Genomic DNA, 21,633 nt, shown 5'->3' on the forward strand with positions numbered 1-21,633 from the left:
CAGGAGCAATGTTAATTGTGGGAGACTCAACAAAGAGTGAGTACAGCTGAAGGAGCTGGGGAGCAGAAAGTATATGCGTCAGGTGTGAGGAAGAAAATAGATTTTGGAAGTCATGAGAACTGTAGAGAGTGAGTTGAGCATAGTTTGAGATTTTGAGGGACTCTAAAAGTATTAGGGCAGTGGCGGCTGCTGCACGCAGACTTGAGGGCTAGGCTAAAACAGTAAGGTCAAGTTGTTTGATAAAAAGGCTACAGGGCACGGTCCCAGTCCTTGTGTAAGAATTCCGACTGCATAGCCCTGCACTTTGGCTGTGTGTAATGAAAAGGGTTGGGATGAGTCAGGGAGAGCTAGGGTGGGGGCAGTCTCTAAAGCTGTCTTCAAGGAATGGAAAGAGAAGTGGGGAAAGGATTTAGGATCTATGGGGTCAGCTAGGTTTCTTTTTGTGAGTTTATATAATGGTTTTGTTAGGATGGCAAAATCAGGTATCTAAAGTCGAAAGTATCCAATCATGCCTAGGAAGGAAAGGAGTTGTTGTTTTGTAGAAGGTGTTGGGGTTTGAGAGATCAGTGGGACACGATCAGCAGGGAGAGCACATGTGTTTTTATGAGAATTATGCTGAGATAGGTAACAGATGAGGAAGAAATTTGGGCTTGACTGAAGTAATAGGGGCTGTCTGTGAAGCCTTGTGGCCATACAGCCCAGGTAATTCGCTGAGCCTGATGGGTGTCAGGGTCAGTCCAAGTGAAAGCAAAGAGAGGCTGCGATGAAGGGTGCAGAGGAATAGTAAAGAAAGCATGTTTGAGATCCAGAACAGAATAATGGGTTGTGGAGGGAGGTATTGAGGATAGGAGAGTATGTGGGTTTGGCACCATGGGGTGGATAGGCAAAACAATTTGGTTGATAAGGCGCAGATCCTGAACTAACCTGTAAGCCTTGTCTGGGTTTAGAACAGTAAAATAGGGGAATTGTAAAGGGAGTTTACAGGCTTTAAAAGGCCATGCTGTAGCAGGTGAGTGATAACAGGCTTTAATCCTTTTAAAGCTTGCTGTGGGATGGGATAATGGCATTGAGCAGGGTAAGGGTGATTAGGTTTTAATGGGATGGTAAGGGGTGCATCATTTGTCACCAAGGAGGGAGTAGAGGTGTCCTATACTTGTGGGTTAAGTTCGGGAGATAGAAGGGGACGATGTGAAGGAGGCTTTGAACTGGGGGAAAAGGCTGCAATGAGGTGTGGCTGTAGCCCAGGAATAGTTAGGGACGCAGATAATTTAGTTAAAGTGCCTCGGCCTAATAAGAGAACTGGGCAGGTGGGGATAATTAAAAAGAGTGCTTAAAAGAGTATTGTCTAAGTTGGCACCAAAGTTGGGGAGTTTTAAGAGGTTTAGAAGCCTGGCTGTCAATACCTACAACAGTTATGGAGGCAAGGGAAACTGGTCCTTGAAAAGAAGGTAATGTGGAGTAGGTAGCCTCTGTATTGATTAAGAAGGGGACAGACTTACCTTCTACTGTGAGAGTTACCTAGAGCAACTGTGATGGTCCTATAGGCTTCTGAGGCAATCAGGAAGTGTCAGTCTTCTGCTGCTAAGCCGAAAAGATCGGGGAAGGAGTCAGTCAGAGAGCCTTGGGCCAGAGTTCCAGGGGCTCTGGAAGTGGCTGCCAGGTGAGTTGAACAGTCTGATTTTCAGTGGGGTCCTGCACAGATGGGACACAGCTTGGGAGGAATCCTGGGATGTGGGCATTCCTTGGCCCAGCGGCCAGATTTCTGGCACTTGTAGTAACCTCCTGGGGGAGGAGGTTCTGGAGGAACCCCTGGCAGCTGCGGTTCAGGCGTTTGGAGTTCTTGTGTGCTGGAGATGTGCCTGGGGTTTGTCTCACAGTGGAGGCAAGGAATTGCAACTCAGAAATACATTGCTACTTGGCTGCCTCTACTCTATTATTGTACACCTTGAAGGGAGGTTAATTAAGTCTTGTGGGGTTTGAGGGCTGAAAATTAATTTTTGGAGTTTTATTTAGTGTTGGGAACAGATTGGGTAATAAAATGTATATTGAGAATAAGACGGCCTTTTGACTTTTTAGGGTCTAGGGTTGTAAAGCGTCTCAGGGTTGCTGCCAAACGAGCCATGAACTGGGCTGGGTTTTTATATTTGATGAAAAAGAGCCTAAATGCTATCTGATTTGGGATAAAGGAAAAGGAGCATTAGCCTTGACTATGACTTTAGCTCCAGCCACCTTTTTAAGAGGAAATTGCTGGGCAGGTGGGGGAGGGCTGGTCTCGGAACGAAACTGTAAGCCAGACCGGTGTGAGGACGGGAGGTGATAAAAGGATTATAGGGTGGAGGAGCAGAGGCTGAGGAAGAATTGGGACCTAGCTCAGCCTGGCGAGGAGCAGCCTGGGGAGGAGGGGAGAGGTCAGATGGGTCTGTAGAAAAGGAAGACTGGAAAGAGGAAAGACTCAGTGATGCTTGGGGTTGGAACTGAGGGGACAGGTGGGAGGGAAAGAAGGAAGATTTGGGACAAGTTGCATTGGGAACAGAGACTAGGGAGGGACCCATGTGTAAAAGAATGCCTGGACGTCAGGCACCTCAGACCGTTTGCCTATTTTATGACAAGAATTATTTAGATCTTATAGGATGGAAAAATCAAAAGTGCCATTTTCTGGCTATTTGGAACCAGTGTCAAGTTTGTATTGGGGTCAGGCGGCATTGCAGAAGAAAATAAGGCATTTAGGTTTTAGGTCAGGTGTGAGTTGAAGAGGTTTTAAGTCTTTGAGAACACAGGCTAAGGGAGAAGGAGGAATGGAGGGTGGAAGGTTGCCTATAGTGAAGAAGGCAAGTCCAGAGAAAAGGAGGGTAGAGATATGGAGAGAAGGGGTGGGAGGTGCTTGCCCCCCAGGAAAGTGGAGAAGGGGTAGAGACATGGAGAGAAGAGGTTGAGGGGTTCTTGAGCCCTAGAAAAGCAGTACTTGCCGCAAAGGGTGAAGGACCAAGGCAGGCGTCCTGGCGTGATCAGACACCTTTGAAATGTGGGTGAATGATCAGGCAGGCATTCCTGCGTGATTAAACACCAAGGAAAGACTGTCTTCCCGAGTCCGTGAACGGCGCCGGAGTTTTGGGTCCACAGATAAAACGCATCTCCTGTCTTTATGAGAAAAGGAAAGGAACTGAAATTAAGAGAAGGGAGAGATTGAAGTGTGGTGCCAAGATTGAAAGGAGAAAGAGGTTGAGGGATAGTGAGAGAGGATGGAGAAGAGAGTAAAAAGAGGCCGCTTACCTGATTTAAAATTGGTGTGATGTTCCTTGGGCTGGTCGGTCTGAGGACCCGAGGTCATAGGTGGATCTTTCTCAGGGAGCAAAGAGCAGGAGGACAGGGGACTGATCTCCCAAGGGAGGTCCCCCGATCCGAGTCACAGCACCAAATTTCACTCATGTCCATGTGAAGAGACCACCAAACAGGCTTTGTGTGAGCAACAAGGCTGTTTATTTCACCTGGGTGCAGGCAGGCTGAGTCCTAAAAGAGAGTCAGCCAAGGGAGATAGGGGTGGGGCCGTTTTATAAGATTTGGGTAGGTAAAGGAAAATTACAATCAAAGGTGGTTGTTCTCTGGCGGGCAGGGGTGGCGGTCACAAGGTGCTCGTGGGGGAGCTTTAGAGCCAGGATGAGCCAGGAGAAGGAATTTCACAAGGTAATATCATCAGTTAAGGCAAGGACCAGCCATTTTCACTTGTTTTGTGGTGGAATGTCATCAGTTAAGGCAGGAAAAGGCCATTTAAATTTCACTTCTTTTGGGATTCTTCAGTTACTTCAGGCCATTTGCATGTATACGTGCAGGTCACAGGGGATATGATGGCTTAGCTTGGGCTCCAAGGCCTGACACTTTTGTATAAAGCTTCTTTTTCTGAGGAGTGGAGAAGATTGTAATGACGGTCCCTTCTTGTACTGTTTCCCAGTTTTGCATGACAATTGGCTAGCAAATTTGTCAGTATGGTGCAATTAGTCTTGGTCCTCATGAACAAATACATGAGAAATAAAAAAGAATATTGAAATCAATTATAAATCCATAGAGCATGCAAAACTGAGAACTATGGCCCATCCAGTGAGAGACCTAGATGCTACAGGATGGATGATAGTAGCTACCTAGTTGAGGGAAACTTCTATTCTGTGGAAAGAAAGTAAGAGTAGCCTTTAGGTGCCCAGTGATATTAATCCTAATCTGCCAATTACCAGTGACATGACCTTGAGAAAGACCCCCAAGTTTTCTGGATCTTCATTACATAAATGGCAAAAAAAAAAAAAAAAAAAGGATTTCTCAGATGACATTTCATTATAACACTCTGTGAGTGGTTTTTATTCATTATATTCTTATAAGATTTGTATATTTTGGTTTATAAGAAAAGATCTCATTTTTATGTTATGCAATTAACCTAAGGAAATACATAAAGAAAGGAAGACACAGCCATAAACAGTTCTGAAGGGTCATTTCTCTATGTGTCTCTTCTGGATTCTTTATAGATGTATTTAAGAGAACAAAAAGAAAAGATCAAGAAGAAAACAAAGAACAATGTTATTTAGTTACACATCTTTCAGTGTCAAAGAATTATTTGACATCTCGAAGATATTTTTCACTAGGATTCTTGATTGGTTAGAGAATGTTGTTAAATACAAGATTTTTCTGGGAAAAGAATGACTTTTATGATAATCAATGTTCTTTGTTCAATTCCTGGACAAAAATCTTAGCCCTTCAATAACGGGCTTTTCTAATTCTGTTTTGTAATTGCAGTAAGACATCTTGGAGGATTTATCTCTAGTGATACAGGCCAGCAGTATGTGGCCTTTTCTTGAACTCGTCAGAATTGTGACTTTTCTTTGAACTCTTGGCTGCTTGGTGCTACTGACTTTGTTGCTCATTTATAACTTGGGTGCCATTTATCACTCCCAGACTTACAGATATTGTTGTGGAAAGAGACTGAATACAATCATTCATGCCATTGCCTCTTTCTAGTGGTGCCTTCTAGCTTCCTTCCTTACAGGATAACTGATAGGGAGAGATTAGTGACAAAACTGTAATTCTATTGAGGGATTGTGATGTAACTGTATCATAAACCGTGAAGTGAGACCCCAGAGATTTGAGATCACCAGAATGCTGAGATTAAGTTACAGCAGCCACAGTCAATCTCTGTCAATATGTGTTTTGTGATGGTTTGTAATCTGCCTGTAAAATACTAGCTACCTGTAGAAAATTCCTCTTTTTATTGTATTGACTTTATATAGTTTCTGCAATTTCAGAGCTTGAAAGAAATATTGATTTTTATTTTTACAAATACATAAAGACATTTTAAAGACCATTAAGAAAGCTTGCTCTGAGTTGGTAATGTATGTGTTAATTCTGTGAAACTTTTTGTTGGTTTCTCATATGCCACTTGAAATATTTAGGTTTTAATATTTTGAAATGAAATCTTTTATGTATGTATAAAATTAAAAAAGTAATTTATTGAGGTGAAATCTACATAATGATTTTAAAGTAAAAATTTAATAGCATTTCCTGCATTCACAATGCAGTAGAACCATCACCCTTATCTAGCTCCTAAACATTTCCATCACCCCAAGTTGAAACCTTGTACCCATTCAGCAGTTTCTTCCCACTTGTCCCTCTTCCTCATCCCATGTGTGAAATTTTCAAAATAAAAATAAATGAATTGACTTGATATTTTCTTTACTTAACAGTTAAAAGGAATTAAAGACATTATGTTTGATTAATCGTTTCAGTAAACTTATGTCTCTAGCCACATTTTCATAAGCCATTTGTGGGGTGGGGCTTGACCAAGTAACACAAGTCTTTGGAGGTATTAATAGATATGATGTATTACCTTTGCCAAAGAAACTGGAGATGCTAATATAAACAGATTTACTTACTGGAGGATTTTTTGTAGAAATCTTTCATGTGTCAACAAATTCTCCTTCTCTCAAGTCTACAGCCATAGTGTACAACACTTCCTGAATTAATTGCCTCTTTTTTTCTGGAGTATTCTGAGTCTACTGCTAAGACCCATTCAATGTAAAAAAAAATAATAATAATCTAGGCCTAATTATGACATTGTTGGAGGATAGCACCAGGAAATAGGAGCTTTTTACTAAAGGGATTTAAAAAATATGAATCTGACTTTTAAAACTAGTATTCACATTATATTCTTTGTTAAAAAGAGCAAAAGGCCTGAGATACAGGGTTTCTGAAATTTCTCCTAGTAAATTAAAATAATGGTTAAAATTTTGTTTATTTTTATTTTATTTTATACTATTTTATTTTATTTCATTTTATTTTTAGAGATAGGGTCTTGCTTTGTTGTGGTTAACATTTAAAAAACTTTTATACATTATCTACATTTCTATCAGTAACCCTGAAAGCCAGGATTATTGTCCCAATTTTATGGATGGATAAACTGAAGTACGTGAGTAAATTAACTGACTGCATCAAAATATCTTCCTCTAGGGTTAAATGATTTGCCCAATATCCATCCCACAGTTCTAAATGGTGGAGTAATGATTTGAATTCAGATGCCTGTGCCTCCAAATCCTGCAGTCTTTCTTTGTACCCTACTGCACTGCTGTGTAAGCACGAGTTTGGACTCTAGTTTTTTGGGACTTCATTTTCATATTTATAAAAATGAAGAAACTGAATCATCTCTAAGGTCTCTTCCAGGTTTGAAATTATATTACTTAAACCTTGTACTATTTCCTAGTCTGTTTAGAGGCTTTAGAGAAAAAAAATTCATATATCAAGAATCCCAAGATCTCAATAAAAAGGTTAAAGTACATTTTTGAATAAATGAACAATTACAACAGCTGACCTTTATATAAACCTCCCAGAACTAGAGTGAATTATAGAATCAAAGGAGGAATTCTGCTCCATTTTTATAAATATAGTTAAGACCAACATAAATACATGACTTGACTTAAACACTAGGAATTCTTAGACATAGGTTGAACTTGCAAAGAAGGTATGTGTGTGTTAGCCTCTGCCTGGCCATCCTTTATCAGATAAAGAGTTAATACTGGAGCCTAGGCCTATGTTCACATGGAGGGGAATATTAATATGAATCCACCACCTTTAAAACAGCACAGTTGTTATTTTATTAGAGGAAAAGGTGAGAGTGAATAGATGTGGTCAAATGGATTTTGTTATTTTTTTCTCTCCTACCAATAAAATACATTTGTTTTCTGTTTATAAAGACCAGGCTTTTTTCCTCTTTTCTAAAAAACCTACATCTCAATTCCCAAATTTTCCTTCTTTCTGATTGTGATAAACCCTGTTAAAATCACTGTATCGTATACATATTACCTCCTATGAAAAAGATTTTATAGCTTTATTTTCTGTGGTTTGTATTATTTATTCCTATGGAACTATGAAATACTTTTTGTGTGCTTTGGAAAATTTCAAATCTCACTAAATACGGTTCTCAAACTATATATCTCCCTTTTCTTCATCTTTTATCCTGATATTCTGGTATCGCCTCTCAGCCTTGTTCTATATTTCAAATTGTGGTTGAGTGAACCCCTTAGGCTATAAAGTAAAAGTTTTGTTCTCACTTCATTTTTGTAAGAAAGACTCCTCTCCATTATTGAATGAGGAAGTTGAAAACAGGGATTCTGCCTAGGGGAGAGTTATTTGGTAATTAAATTTGCTGTAGGTTATCTGGATCACAGAAGGAAAGGGAATAAACTCTCAGCAGATTCTATTTTTTTCAACATTCATGGCTACTAAAAAACAGCAGACTTTTTTTGATGACCCAAGTGGGCTTTAACTTCACATGTGACTTTTATAATTATCAAGAGAATCATATTAAAAAAATGGAAACTTCATAACTTTTCCCCAAATCCACTCTTAATCTTTTGATATTTAGCATTTGCTTTTGAGGCAATTGTCTTTTCTTTAGTAGTTAACTAGAGTAAGCCAGCTAAATTTTTCACTGCCAGTTTCTGTCCATAAAATAAAAACAGTCCTCCAAAATCACTTTCAAGAACTTTATGAACTCTCACATCTTCTGCATAATTTGTAATTTCACTTAGCAATCAATTTCCACTGTCAGATTTTTACAACTCCTGAGGAGAAACCGATAGACAGGTTCCACTAAGTGGCTGATATGATGAGCAGGAATGGAAGTTAGCATCAGGTGGAAAGGAAAGTTTCAGTGAAGTCTAATTGGTTAAGACATAATATTTATGTGGAATTTGTTTGTATGATGTGGCTTCATGACAGTGGTGGTCCAGAAAATAAATATACAGGTGTCACAGACCACTTTAAACACCACAGCCTTCTGGAAAAATAATTTTATGCACTACAGTTTGTTCTTTGTATTTGAATGTTTTATTCCTAATAAAATTGATTTTCTTCTTAGATATCTCATCACCATCCAGGCTAAGCATTTGATTCCATTTGTAAGCCTACCCACATTTACCCCTTGTCCATCCACAAAGAGAGAGACATAGGAAGTGAGTATAGAGTTAGCGTCACCTATAACTAGCTCTCCTAATATATCCCAGACAGCTTGCTACCCATAGAACAGGTCACATACTTCCTACAGATACTCTTGGATATTGACCCTCCTGTCTATGGACAAGCAGAACTGCTGATCAACAGCACCTGGAGGTCTATGAAATCCTCTTAGGAACACGTGGCTTGTTCTGACATAGCCAACAGATCTATGCAAGGACTCATAAAATCTGACTGATTTATCCTAGGCAAACACTAGGATATTGTCCCCTCTGGTCCATTCTATGTGGTGGGGGGCACATAACAGGCTATTCTTGCTTTTCATCAGCGGATGTTCATGGAAATTGTCATGACTTATTTCATTGTCAAAAAGATTGATTTTTCCCATAGGAACATTTGTAATAGGTGGTAGATGTTGTATTTCTGACCAAGGATAGGGAAAAGCATACAACTATAAAAGTCTGCAATAATTTAAACTAGCAAAATTGTGCTCAAATCCATAGACTGGGGAGGAATGCATTAAACATACCAGTTATATAAATAAAACTTTTGTTATAAATTTGATATAGAAGTGTAGCTAGTTGTGATAAACACTTAACTAAATGACTGTTTTATTTGCTTTCTTAGAAATTAGAATGTTTTTGAAATGATGTATTTTTTTTCATCTAGCTTTACAAGCTATCCAGGAAAACTGAATCAATGTCTTATTTTTTCTTTCTACATATTTTTCTGAAGCAAGCAGATATGTTTTGCAAAAATAATTTACAGGTTGTATTTTATTTTATTATTTTTATTTTTGCCAAGCCTGTGTATCATTATGTATTGAGTGAGACTTCCAAGAGTGTCAAAATTGAATAGCTAGTGGTGAAATTTACCAAAAGCAGTTAGCTGATGGACCCTGAGGGCCTCATATAAAAATATCCAAGGAAAACCTCTTGAAGCGAACTTTTGTGTTTCTTCGTGATGGATGTGTTCTTTGAGTATAGCATGTTCAGGTTTCCAGAGCCCTGTCTGAAGATGAGGAGACTTAAAGAGGCTACCAGGTTAATCCCTCCCTGTAGGCCTTGGCATTTCTTTCTCAGCCCTTCTTGCAGTTGAGCATGTTGGCACCATCTCAATGCCTACTTCCTTCCCACCTCAGGCTGGATTAGAGAGAGTTCTCTGTGATAGACACTCATGAGCCACAGACATTCTTCTCTTCTGGCCCTTCACTACCATACCCCTTTATAATGCAGAAACATGTGTTCCTTGTCTAGGCCAAGAATCTGGCTTATTCAGTCAAATATATGCATTCTAAAGAACGAATTGGTACACAGTAAATGAAGTGGGAAGTGTGAGTTAGCTTCAGAGATCATTTTACATGTTAAGCACTGAAGCATGGAAAGAATGAATGTGAACTTAGAAGCCTGCGTGAAGGATAGGACGCTAGCCTAGAACTCAGAAAAGGTGTGCTACGGATGGTTCTGCCACTTATTTGCTGTGTATATTTGAGAAAGTGTTTAAACTCACTGCATTGTAGTTTCTTAGCTGTAAGGAGGACCAACTTTAACATTCCCGATCGTATGTTTATAAATGAGGTTTGCCTTTATTCCTTTCTGCTATATCGGAACTAGCAAATACCAAACATACAGACCAAATAAATACATAGGAATATTCAATTAACATGCTCATCTTACTAACTTAGAAAATTCTATCTTGTTTATATCTAGTTGTATTAATCAGGGTTCTCCAAAGAAACAGACCTAAAAAAGTTCAGAGAAACAGACCCAATAAATCATACATAATGTGATTAATATTAATATATAAAAAATCATATAACATATCATGATATACTATATACTAATATATTTTATTATATATTTATATATCATACATTACTATATAATAAATCATAGAGTATATATAATAAATTATATATTATGTATTATGATGTAATATAGTATATATTATAAATCATATAGTATATGTAACTATACATATAGAGTATAGATGTTAATATATAATGATATATATAGTATATAATTATATACATACTATGTACATACTCTATATTATAATTATATATAGTATATATGTTAATATATATTATATGATATTATATCATAATATATACCAAATATGATAATACATAAATACTATACATTATTGTAGTATACAGTATATATAATATATATATCATAATATAAACTATATGATTTATTATAAGGAATTGGCTTAGATTGTGGAGGCTGAGAAGTCCCAAGGTATGCAATCATCAAGCTGGAGACCCAGGAATAAAGATGGTATAGTTCTCATCCAAAAGCCAACAAGCTAAACCCCCAAGAACAGCCCATGTTTCAGGTTGAGTCTGAAGACGGGAAATGACCAATGTTTCAGCTTCAGCAGTCGAGCAGGAGTGATTCCCTCTTACTCACAGAAAGGTCAGCCTTTTTGAAAGGTCAGACTTTTTGTTTATTCAGGCCCTCAATGACTCAGATGAGGGTCACCCATACTGGGGAGGGTGATCTGCTCTCCTTAGTCTACTGATTCAAATGTGAATCTTAGGTCTAAGAACGCCTTCAGAGACACACCCCGAATAATGTGCCACCAAATGTTTGTCTACTCTGTGGCTCAGCCAAGTTGATACAGAAAATTAACAACTCACTACTCAGAAAGGGAGATATGTAGGAGGTATGTATTTGTCTCTAAGCTTTGGGGTTAGCTACTGCTGTTTATTTTCCAAGGGGCTTTAAAGATGTTTGAGAAACTAAGAACACTAGAATCATATGGCTCATCCCAAAAGCTCACCCAACTCAGGAGCCTCCAACTTTCATAGGACCACTCATGTGGGGAGGGTGGCAGCATTTTTCTTTGATCTGTGTCACAAACAGTAGAGATTGAAATTCAAAGGTACTACTTCCTTTTGATAAGGCTCTCTCATCTATGATGTCATCTACAATCTTCTTGAAACTCTTTATTTTCATCTCTATTACCTTTCAGGGGTTTCAAGCTGATGAAGTCCACTGAGTAGAAGTATGCATTCATTTTCCAAAAAATGTTTTCTTCAAGTTTCAAGGACATGCTTCCTTTTTGGCTCATCCTAGATTTGAAAATGAATATGTCCTTCATGTTTATATGTTCTTCTCATGATCTGTACTTTTACAAATGAAAAATCTTCAATTGCCTTTATTTTATTTTCATCTAGAACTTTGTCTTCATATGGATTACTTCAATTGCCCTTGTGTTATAATAACTACAATTGCTACTGGATATGAATAGGTGAAAATAGGAAAATGGGGATACTGGATAACTAATGGGAAGAGAAAGATGGTGATGTCTTTTTGTCTTTTTTTTTTTTTTTTTGAGACAGAGTTTCACTCTTGTTGCCCAGGCTGGAGTGCAATGGCGTGATCTCCGCTCACCGCAACCTCCACCTCGCAGGTTCAAGCGATTCTCCTACCTCTCAGCCTCCCGAGTAGCTAGGATTACAGGCATGCACCACCATACCCAGCTAATTTTTTGTATTTTTAGTAGAGACGCGGTTTCTCCATGTTGGTCAGGTTGGTCTCGCCAACCTGCTTCAGCTTCCCAAAGTGCTTGGATTACAGGCGTGAGCCACCATGTCTGGCCGGGTTTGAACTTTTGCACAAGTTCTTGCCCACAATCTTCTTTACCTTGTAAATACTGAGTTACTTACTCAAAAGTCAGCTCCAATATTCACGTGCCTTATGAAGCCTTCCTTCATCTTCCATGGGCACAGATTTCCTTTTCACTTTTCTATAGAATAAATGCATATTTATTATGATGCAAAAGATAGTTCAATTGCAATTAGTTATGATTTAAGTCTCATTCTACCCATTGTAATTACTAGAGTGTTTTTGAGATAAGACTAAGGGGAAACTATTATAGCTGCAATTTGAAAATACTTTTTGGAATGTTTTGATACAACACATAAGAAATTATAGTTTCCTGATTGAAACGTATATTTTAAAAAGTGAAACAAATTTACAGAAAAATTAATTGAGCGTGAAACAAAAGAAAAAAGGTCAGGAATAAATTTAATTAGTTTTTTTAATAATGAGAAGCAAATTGCATCAAAACATGTTTAAATCATAACTAAACTAATAAGTCATGAAGAGAGAGATTTATTTTTTCAGGGTAATAGAACTTGAATGCTAGAGTATTATTAGATAATCAAATTAGCGGAAAGGAATGAGTCATCTGAACCCATGGAAAAAGATTTAAATTTATTGCTGATTAAATGTGATTATTGACTTTAATGAGGATAACATGAAACTCCTAATGACATCAAAGCAATGAAGAGATTTGTGACAAACAGACTAATATGTGTTGTCAACTCAGCATGTTAACTAAGTCAACTTTGTTTCATACTCATACTCTGACATTTGACAACTCAGTCGACGTGCGGGAGGAACATTTGCAATAACTGAAATCTTATTTATATGAAAGAAAGTCAATAACTTTGCCAAACTGGAGAACAATCACAAAAATTTTCATAACTACCAATAAGTTGTGAAGATAAAAGTTTCCTAAACTATCAATAATTTTAAAATTTCAAATATTATGCTAAAGAAAAGACAGAGTTGGTTGATATTGTGATATTTTCAGCTTTTTAAATTTCACAATTTTAATGATTTTTTATTCTAAATATTCATATACATGTGTAACTTTATATTTGTAAGTTTATATTCTCTTTCTTTTTTTTTTTGAGATGGAGTCTCACTCTGTCACCCAGGCTGGATGCAGTGGCGCGATCTCGGCTCACTGCAAGCTCCGCCTCCCGGGTTCACGCCATTCTCCTGCCTCGGCCTCCCGAGTAGCTGGGACTACAGGCGCCCGCCACCACGCCCGGCTAATTTTTTTGTATTTTTAGTAGAGACGGGGTTTCACCGTGTTAGCCAGGATGGTCTCAATCTCCTGACCTCGTGATCCGCCCACCTCGGCCTCCTAAAGTGGTGGGATTACAGGCGTGAGACACCGCTCCCGGCCATATTCTCTTTCTTAAAGAAGGTCTTTTAAATTGAGTAAATTTCGGGCCCAACAAAACTTGGACCAAACTGCAGAACACACTTTGCAGATATTAGTAAGCAGTTATTTTATTTATTTTGTAGTCTGTTAATTCCTTATAGAAGGAAACCAGGATGTTTATCTTTAAAACCTTTGGGCATAGCACAGTGCGTGATATACTATAGTGGAAATTGCTTAGTAAGTGATTATAGGATGCATAAGTATCTAACAGACCATGAGATATGAGAAACCCTCTCAGGGAGGTTCTGAGTCCCCTCTTTTACTAGGAAAATGCTTGAACTATTCAGATGACAACTATTATATGATAGCAATTTATCGTTTTAGAAAATTTGGAAACTACTACTTTGAGTAGTCCAACCATCCAGTGAAAGCATAGCATCATTTGGCTTAGAAAAAATGTTTTCAAAGGTGTCTGATTCCATCTTTCCCTAATCGTGATTTAAAACACAAAATTTATCCCAAAAGTAATGATGACCATTTTTAATGTCAAAAGACATTTCTATCAGAAAAAGCCTTACACTTTAACTTTCTTTCAACTTTGGGTGCAAATTATAAGTAAAATGAACTCCAGTCAGATCTTCATTTAACTTAAGAGTATGTTTAGAGGTAGCTATTATTAGTGCTATAATTGATTTTTCTCCCTTTTGAATATATCTGGAGCATATAATTGGATGGATCAATACTTTTAGTTATGGAAAGTTAAGGAACAAAACATGAACTAAAGACAGACTCTTGTTTCAGTAAAGATGTGATATTTTCATTTTCAAAGAGAAGAACAGTCATACTGTGAATAAATTTAGTTTATTCTGTTGCAAGTAAGTTTTAGGAAAGGAATGATGATAAACTCAAATATGTTTGAGCTTCATTATTTTAACAGAATGATGATATTTTATACTGCAATGAGTAATAAAGTATGAATTTTTGTTGTAGAAGTATAAATAAACTAAATGTGTGACTTTTCTTGTCATTTTCTTAAGATTAGGCATACAAATAAAATGATTCTTTGAAATTTGTCATGTACAAAGTTATGTCTTTTTCTTTATTTTCTTTAAATACTGTGATTAGAGCATGCAGTAAAATGATGTTTCATAATAGCTATTTTGTAGTTTGTTTCTCATTTTAAAAAATATTAAAATCCTAAAATGAGAAATTCAGGTGAAGGCTTTAGGGTAGGTTCTCATGTACTTGCGCAGACTTTAATATGCTTCTGCCCTTATAAATGAGACTGCTAATTTCTTAACGGTACCGTAGAGGATATGATGCCTTTTGCAGTTCCCCAAGGAAAACATCAGAGAGAAGAAGAAAAAAATACTGCTTGGGTTTCAAGATTGAAGAGTGAAAAATCTAAAAAAGCTCTCAATAGCCTACTGTAGAAATAATCCCCAGTGGTTCAAACTGCTTAGCTAGATGTAAAAAAAATAAACATTCTCTTTTTGCCAGCATGCCTGCCGCCCCACAAATTATTTTATACAAGTCTCACTCATTCGGTCAGTAAATATTTATTGAATAACTAACACCATGAGTGCCAGGCATCGTGGCATATTATCATGAGGATATGACGAAACAGATAAAAACTTAACTTGCTCTTGATAAACCCTTGGTCTAATTTGGGAAAATAGATTATGAAAAATGATCATGTTTTCAGCAAGTATAGAGTGCTGTGGGATCAAGGTGGGGCAAGGGACTAACTATTAGAATCACAGAATTCTAGAACTGGAAAAGGGGGTTTAGAGATTATTAACCCACATTTGGACACACATTTTTAAAAAAACGTTGAAGAATCAGTGCAGTCAAAGGTGAAACTTTTCATTGATTTAGTCAACAAACAATTTCTGAGTAATATGTGCCCAACATTGTTCTAGATGCTAGGGTTAAGACTGTTAAAAACAACAGCAAAGGCTGGGCGTGGTGGCTCATGCCTGTAATCCCAGTACTTTGGGAGGCCCACGTGGGCAGATCACGAGGTCAGGAGATCGAGACCATCCTGGCTAACACGGTGAAACCCCGTCTCTATTAAAAATACAAACAATTAGCCAGGCGTGGTGGCGGGCGCCTGTAGTTCCAGCTGCTCGGGAGGCTGAGGCAGGAGAATGGCGTGAACCCGGGAGGCGGAGCTTGCAGTGAGCCGAGATCGCGCCACTGCACTCCAGTCTGGGCGACAGAGCGAGACTCTGCCTCAAAAAAAAAAAAAAAAAGAAAAACGCAAAAATTCTTGCTCTCATGGAAGTTGCATTTTAGTGGCAGTGAAAGTCGCACAACTAAAATTAATCTAAGACTAGCATTGAGAACTACGTTAGTAGAGTAACTAGAAAATAATTAACAATGAAGATCATGAAGTGCACCAGGTTATAGATGTTTTTACATCTGTGTCTCAGCACAACAGAAGAAAAAGCATGACCACTGATTCACTGAAATATCTGCAAAGTAGCAAGTGCGACTCATTTAATTTCAAAAGATAACCCAATAAATAACATTTATTTTCATTATGATAGATTTCAAGATATTTGCTGAATCCTTGCAGATCAGAGAAGGGGATTTCTAGAGAAGTAATAGGCAAGTAAAAAGTCAAATCTTCTGGACGACAGTTTTACAGTAGGGAAATTAAATGGAAAGCTCTTTATTTGGAAGACTAGAATAAAGGAGAACTATACTTGTGTTATAAATGGATTCTCTTATGGAAAAGTTTTTGTAACGCTATATAATACTATAATTGTGTGGAATATATGATGTATATTTGTATAGAGTATACATTTGTACATAATAAATTTGTATAGAGTATACTATATATGTATACAGTATACAATGTGTAAAATGCATAGTGGTACTATAATTGGTTAAGGATTAGCTACATTTTGGAGGAGGTCTAGTTTGCAAAATGACCAGATTTTGTCATTTATCCTTTTTATAGAAGTGCTAAAACGTAGGCTCAAACACAAAACTTGATCCTCCAACTCTGAAACCTTTGCTCTGCAGGATTATTGGCTCATCTCAGTAAGCGGTAGTTGAGCACATAGGAACTTACAAATAATTATGAAAACCCTTAACTTCTCAGAGTTACTGAACAAAATGGGATTCTTAACTCCTCTACATTTGTGAATAAAAAATTCTTCATATTATGCAAAAATTAATATGCCATAATTTAAAAAATCATAAGGGTACGTTGGCTTTCATCAGCCTGCAGCTTGGACATAGTTTATGAATCTAGAAAAGGTCATGTTTAATCTGTGGAGTTGCTAGTTTTCATACATGTGGGAGCGAAATATTCAAAGGTGTTTGAATCATTCAAACTCTAGAGATCAATTCTGACCATTTTCTGGAATTTTTTTTCTTCTACTTGAGGTTTTCTTCTCCTTGGAAATATCCATTTCACAAGGGCATTTTTTTTCTCTATAATGTTCAACTATTCCTTTTTCTGTTCTCCATTTCCTTTTTATTCTCTATTTCTCCGTTTTTGTGGGGAGAATATTTTATCCCTGCTGTTTTCTGTTATGCATTGAGGTTCACACTATAATAGTATGTGGCAAAATCAATTAACTGGTACTAAAACAGCTTTTTAAAAATGAAATAGAAGGGAAATAGGAGGATAATACCAGATTATCTACTGTATGTAATAAGAACAGACATTTATTAAATGAAACATTATGAATCTGTTATGTGTGTGGGTTTATATATATGATATTAAATGAATTTTTTACTAGGAGTCATAGTAAAAAGTTAAAAAACCACTGGAGTAATGAGTGTTAAGGACTTGATAAAATTGTACAGAATTATTTCAAGTAACATATTTTTAAAACTGAGCAGAGCATAAGCCATAAACCAGGGCTTATGACTGTTTTCCCTATGGTGATTATTTGTTTTAAAATTTTTGTGGTAGCAGAATTTGGCCCTATTAACATTTACTATAATGTTCATTCATATTAAATATATTCAGGTTGGAATGGATTCACTTCACAGAACAATCTGGCCCTCAGGAAAAAGGTGAAATGAGGGGATTTTTTTTTTTTTTTTTTTTAATATTCATACCCAGGATCCCAGACAGCTTTCTCTTTTGAGATTTGCCTTACGCCTTCCTATCCAATATACTCTTCCACATAAGATTTATTTTAAAAGTCATTTTCCTCAAGAAAAATTTTCTTACCAATAATTCATGTACCAACTTACTAATAACACACTTAACATAAAAATGACAGATGTGGTCTTATATTAATAAAATGAGAGACTGGCCTGCTCTTGTTTTGGGATTAAATGTTTTATTATTTCTTTTTTTTTTCAATCTTTCTTTTACAGTAATTGTGTGGGAATAAAAGTGAGAATGATTTTTAAAATTCTTATTTATATTTAAGAAATCCATTTCAGATTTTTGTCTGAAGTAAAAAGAGTAAAAGCTCCACGTGCCAAATAATTACTTGGTTATTTTTAAGCTAGTGTAGAGATTAATCAAGAAGTTACTGGGAACTTACTGTTTGAAATTTATAGATGTGTATTCCTCATTTGCCCTGGTCGACCATTCCCATTTGCTACCATCCTTATAAATCCTTTGAATATGTACTCGCAATGAATAAACACAGTGAATTATTACTCTGGGGGTACTCAAAAAATTTTGTTGGGAAAATGGACCTCTTGTGCCAAGACTCAATCAGTGTCAGCAGAAGCCACAGAGAGACACAGGATATTTGAGTTTAAATGGCCTCAGAGATCTTAATTTAGGGATTTGGACTTTGTGACCAACAGCTCACAGGTTCAGGGCCTGTCTACGGCCATGGACTCGGAGGAAGAGTGGTCCTCAAACCCAGGACTTCTGAGTTCAGTTAAGGACTAGTTCTAATAACAGTTGTTTCAGATCTCCTGAAGTATTCTCAAACAGGCTGTGATAATGTACCCCCAAGATAAGAGCACAGGCAGGTGTGGCTAGCCGCAAACACAACTATGTAGACAAATATTCTATCACGAAAGTTTATACGATTGTGTACATACTTAATGGTGTTTCCAGATACTTTCAATTACATAAGATTAGCTAAGTCTTAGATGCCAGGAAAGTGGATTGTAATTTTTTTCTGACTTAGTGAACCCCTAGACACATGACTGCGTAACTATGTGAGTGTGTATATGCAGTACCCATTGGTAACTTAACCTCCTGGTGTTGAGAAAGAACAGGCAGAAAATGGGTCATCTCCCTTTATTGCAAGATGATGCTTATTAGGTATAGTACTTAAAATAGAACATCCATTTTAATGAGTGTCTAATCATGATAATCTTGTAATATATGATGCTTTTAAACTTGTGCTGGATCATTTTACACCAAATTAAATTTTAAACTGGTTCAGTATACTTTTAAAAGTATATTTAATTCATACTTTACCTTCTACCTATTTTTTAGTTGCTATATTCTCACTCTCTCTTGATTTCGGGGAACTAAAACATATTTGTATGATTTTCTGAATCTCTAATAAACTCTACCTTGAGCAAACACATCTATCACAAGAGATGCCCTTTCAAGATTGTATTGTCTTGCAGCTATCTGTACCAAGCTTTGTTTGTAAATCATCACTAACGTTTTTCATAAGTTTTAATTTTTTATGAACTGTTTTTAGTGTCCCTCTAGGATTTCAAATATTGCAGGAGAACAAATGAGTTATGATGTGATTCTTTGGGCTAAGAAATAAAACATACTTTTCAAGGTTCTGTCTAAAGTGTACTCTTAAGCCAAATCATAAGAAACCTGAGTCTTTTAAAAAGGTTTCCAAAACTAAGTACTCACAAAATGTGCTGTACTTGTCCTATCTTAGCACTCATCACACTTTACTGTACAGGTTTGATAATTGTGAGTCTCTTGTAAGAGACTTTACAATCTATGACCTTACCAGGACCATCTTTTTCCACTCTACCGTTTGCACCGAATATAATACCAAGCACATTACAGGTATAAGACAAATGTTTTTAGGTTAATGAGAAGTGGTTTGACTGTTGGTAAGATTTTACTTAATATTGTATGTGTATATTGTTTGTGACATAACCATTATTTGAGAAGTACCATATTTAGTAATTAAAGACAATAACAATATATGTGCATTTTTTTAGATTTCTTACTGCATTACTTAAAAACTCTGAAAATATGTGGTGTCCAAAGGCCATAGCTAGCTCTACTGTCAGGTGGATCACTGCTCAACAAATATCCTGAATAGGTAAGATCTTCTAGGACCCTTACTGATACCAGTGGGACATGCACTTAAGAATATATACAACATTGATTTCATATATGGTATTCAAATTTATATCTCTAAAAATGAAAATATATTTTCTTACTACTTAATGTTAAAATTCATGGTAGATAAGACGGAACAAGATCATGTGCTTTGCAGGGATATGGATGAAGCTGGAAGGCATCATCCCCAGCCAACTAACACAGGAAGAGAAAACCAAACATCGCATGTTCTCACTTATAAGTGGGAGCTGAACAATGAGAACACATGGACACAGGGAGGGGAACAACACACACTGGGGCCTGTCAGAGGGAAGTAGGAGAGGTAGAGCATCAGGATAAATATCTAATGCATGTGAGGCTTAATACCTCAATGTTGGGTTGACAGGTGCAGCAAACCACCATGATACACGTTTACCTATGTAACAAACCTGCGTGTGCAGAAGTACGTGTGTCCCAGAACTTAAAATAAAATTAAAAAATAAAAAAAAGATTTATGGTAGAATGTGTGTAATTTGCAAATGAGCATAATATATTGGGAAAATGATTTTTTTTGACAAATACGTGATTAAAAAAATTGAATATTACTGTTTACAAGACCACCATTAATATATATCCAGAATACTATGATGATGCAAAATATTAAATGATGGTTCATGAACATGTTTACTCTTCATTGACATAAGTGTAGATGGTGTAAACAATGCACTATAAATATGCATATATTTTAAACTACCATTTGAGATCACATTGTAGAGAAATTCTGGAAGTTATAAGCAAATGACAGGTAAATAGAAACCAAATAGAATTGAGGAATTTGAAACACAGGTGAAGTAGAAAGCCAATGAAAAAGTGACATTTCCTAGCAAAACTGCAAAAAAACTCCCCAAACTGGCATTAACAAGAGCTTGGCTACAGTAGTCTATGAGGTTGTTAGCAGGATAGTTTATCGCTAAGCTGCAAAGCTGGGCCAGTCAGAATGGCCAGTTGGAATGTGTTGGTGAGCAGTATCATCAACAATGGAAGCTAGAAATAGGAGAATATTATCTTCAAGTAGTGAAGGGAAATAATTGTTCATCTAGAATTTTCTATCTCCAAGCCTTTAAAAAAGAAGGACAAACTCAAGATTTTTTGCAGAAAAATAAATATAGTGGGCATTTCTCATCAGCAAACCCACATAAAAAATGAAATGACTTCAGAGGAAGTCTGAGATGCAAGAAGACATGGTGAGCAAATAAAATAGACACATCTTCATAACTGTAAGGAAACATTTACCAGGTAAAAGAATTACAACATTTTAAAACTAATGGGATAAAAATAAAAAAAATATGAAAGAAGAGAATGTAAATTGAGAAATGACTGATTAGATGAAAGCTTTCTGAGTTCCTTTCATTATTCAGGAGTAGTGTAAAGAGATTGATTAGGCTGGGCGCGGTGGCTCATGCCTAAAATCGTAGCACTTTTGGAGGCTGAGGCGGGTGGATCACCTGAGGTCAGGAGTTCAAGACCAGCCTGGCCAGCATGGTGAAACCCCGTCTCTACTAAAAATACAAAAATTATCTGAGCATGGTGGCGGGCACCTGTAATCCCAGCTACTCGGAGGCTGAGGAAGGAGAATTGCTGGAACCTAGTAGGCAGAAGTTGCAGCGAGCCGAGATCCTGCCATTGCATTCCAGCCTGGGCGACAACAGTGAGACTCCATCTAAAAAAAAAAAAAGAGAGATTAACTTTAATATGTAAGTGAAACATCATGTTAAATTTTATAAGAAAACAGCTAATAGAACAGAAACAATGTTTATACACCAAAGCATAAAGAGAAAAAAAAAACCTTGGATTTTCAATGAAGTGATTTAATAACTATTTAGTTAAAGATGCAAAATGAAAGTACTGACAGTAGAGGGCAGGGTATCCCTGATGCTGTG

The 21,633-nt window shown here is 36.8% G+C and overlaps 1 long non-coding RNA gene across 2 annotated transcripts in view; it reads left to right on the forward strand.

Annotated features, from left to right (window-relative positions):
• The window catches only part of LOC134760850 (uncharacterized), a 28,026-nt gene extending 13,559 nt beyond the window's left edge, over positions 1 to 14,467 (forward strand). For both annotated transcript variants that reach the window (XR_010138867.1, XR_010138866.1), the window contains one exon: positions 11,834 to 14,467. This is a non-coding gene — a long non-coding RNA (uncharacterized LOC134760850). The remainder of the gene's footprint in view (positions 1 to 11,833) is intronic.
• Positions 14,468 to 21,633: the final 7,166 nt, after the last annotated feature.

This window comes from Pongo abelii, chromosome 22 (genome assembly GCF_028885655.2).
Source record: "Pongo abelii isolate AG06213 chromosome 22, NHGRI_mPonAbe1-v2.0_pri, whole genome shotgun sequence".
Taxonomy (NCBI): Eukaryota; Metazoa; Chordata; class Mammalia; order Primates; family Hominidae; genus Pongo; species Pongo abelii.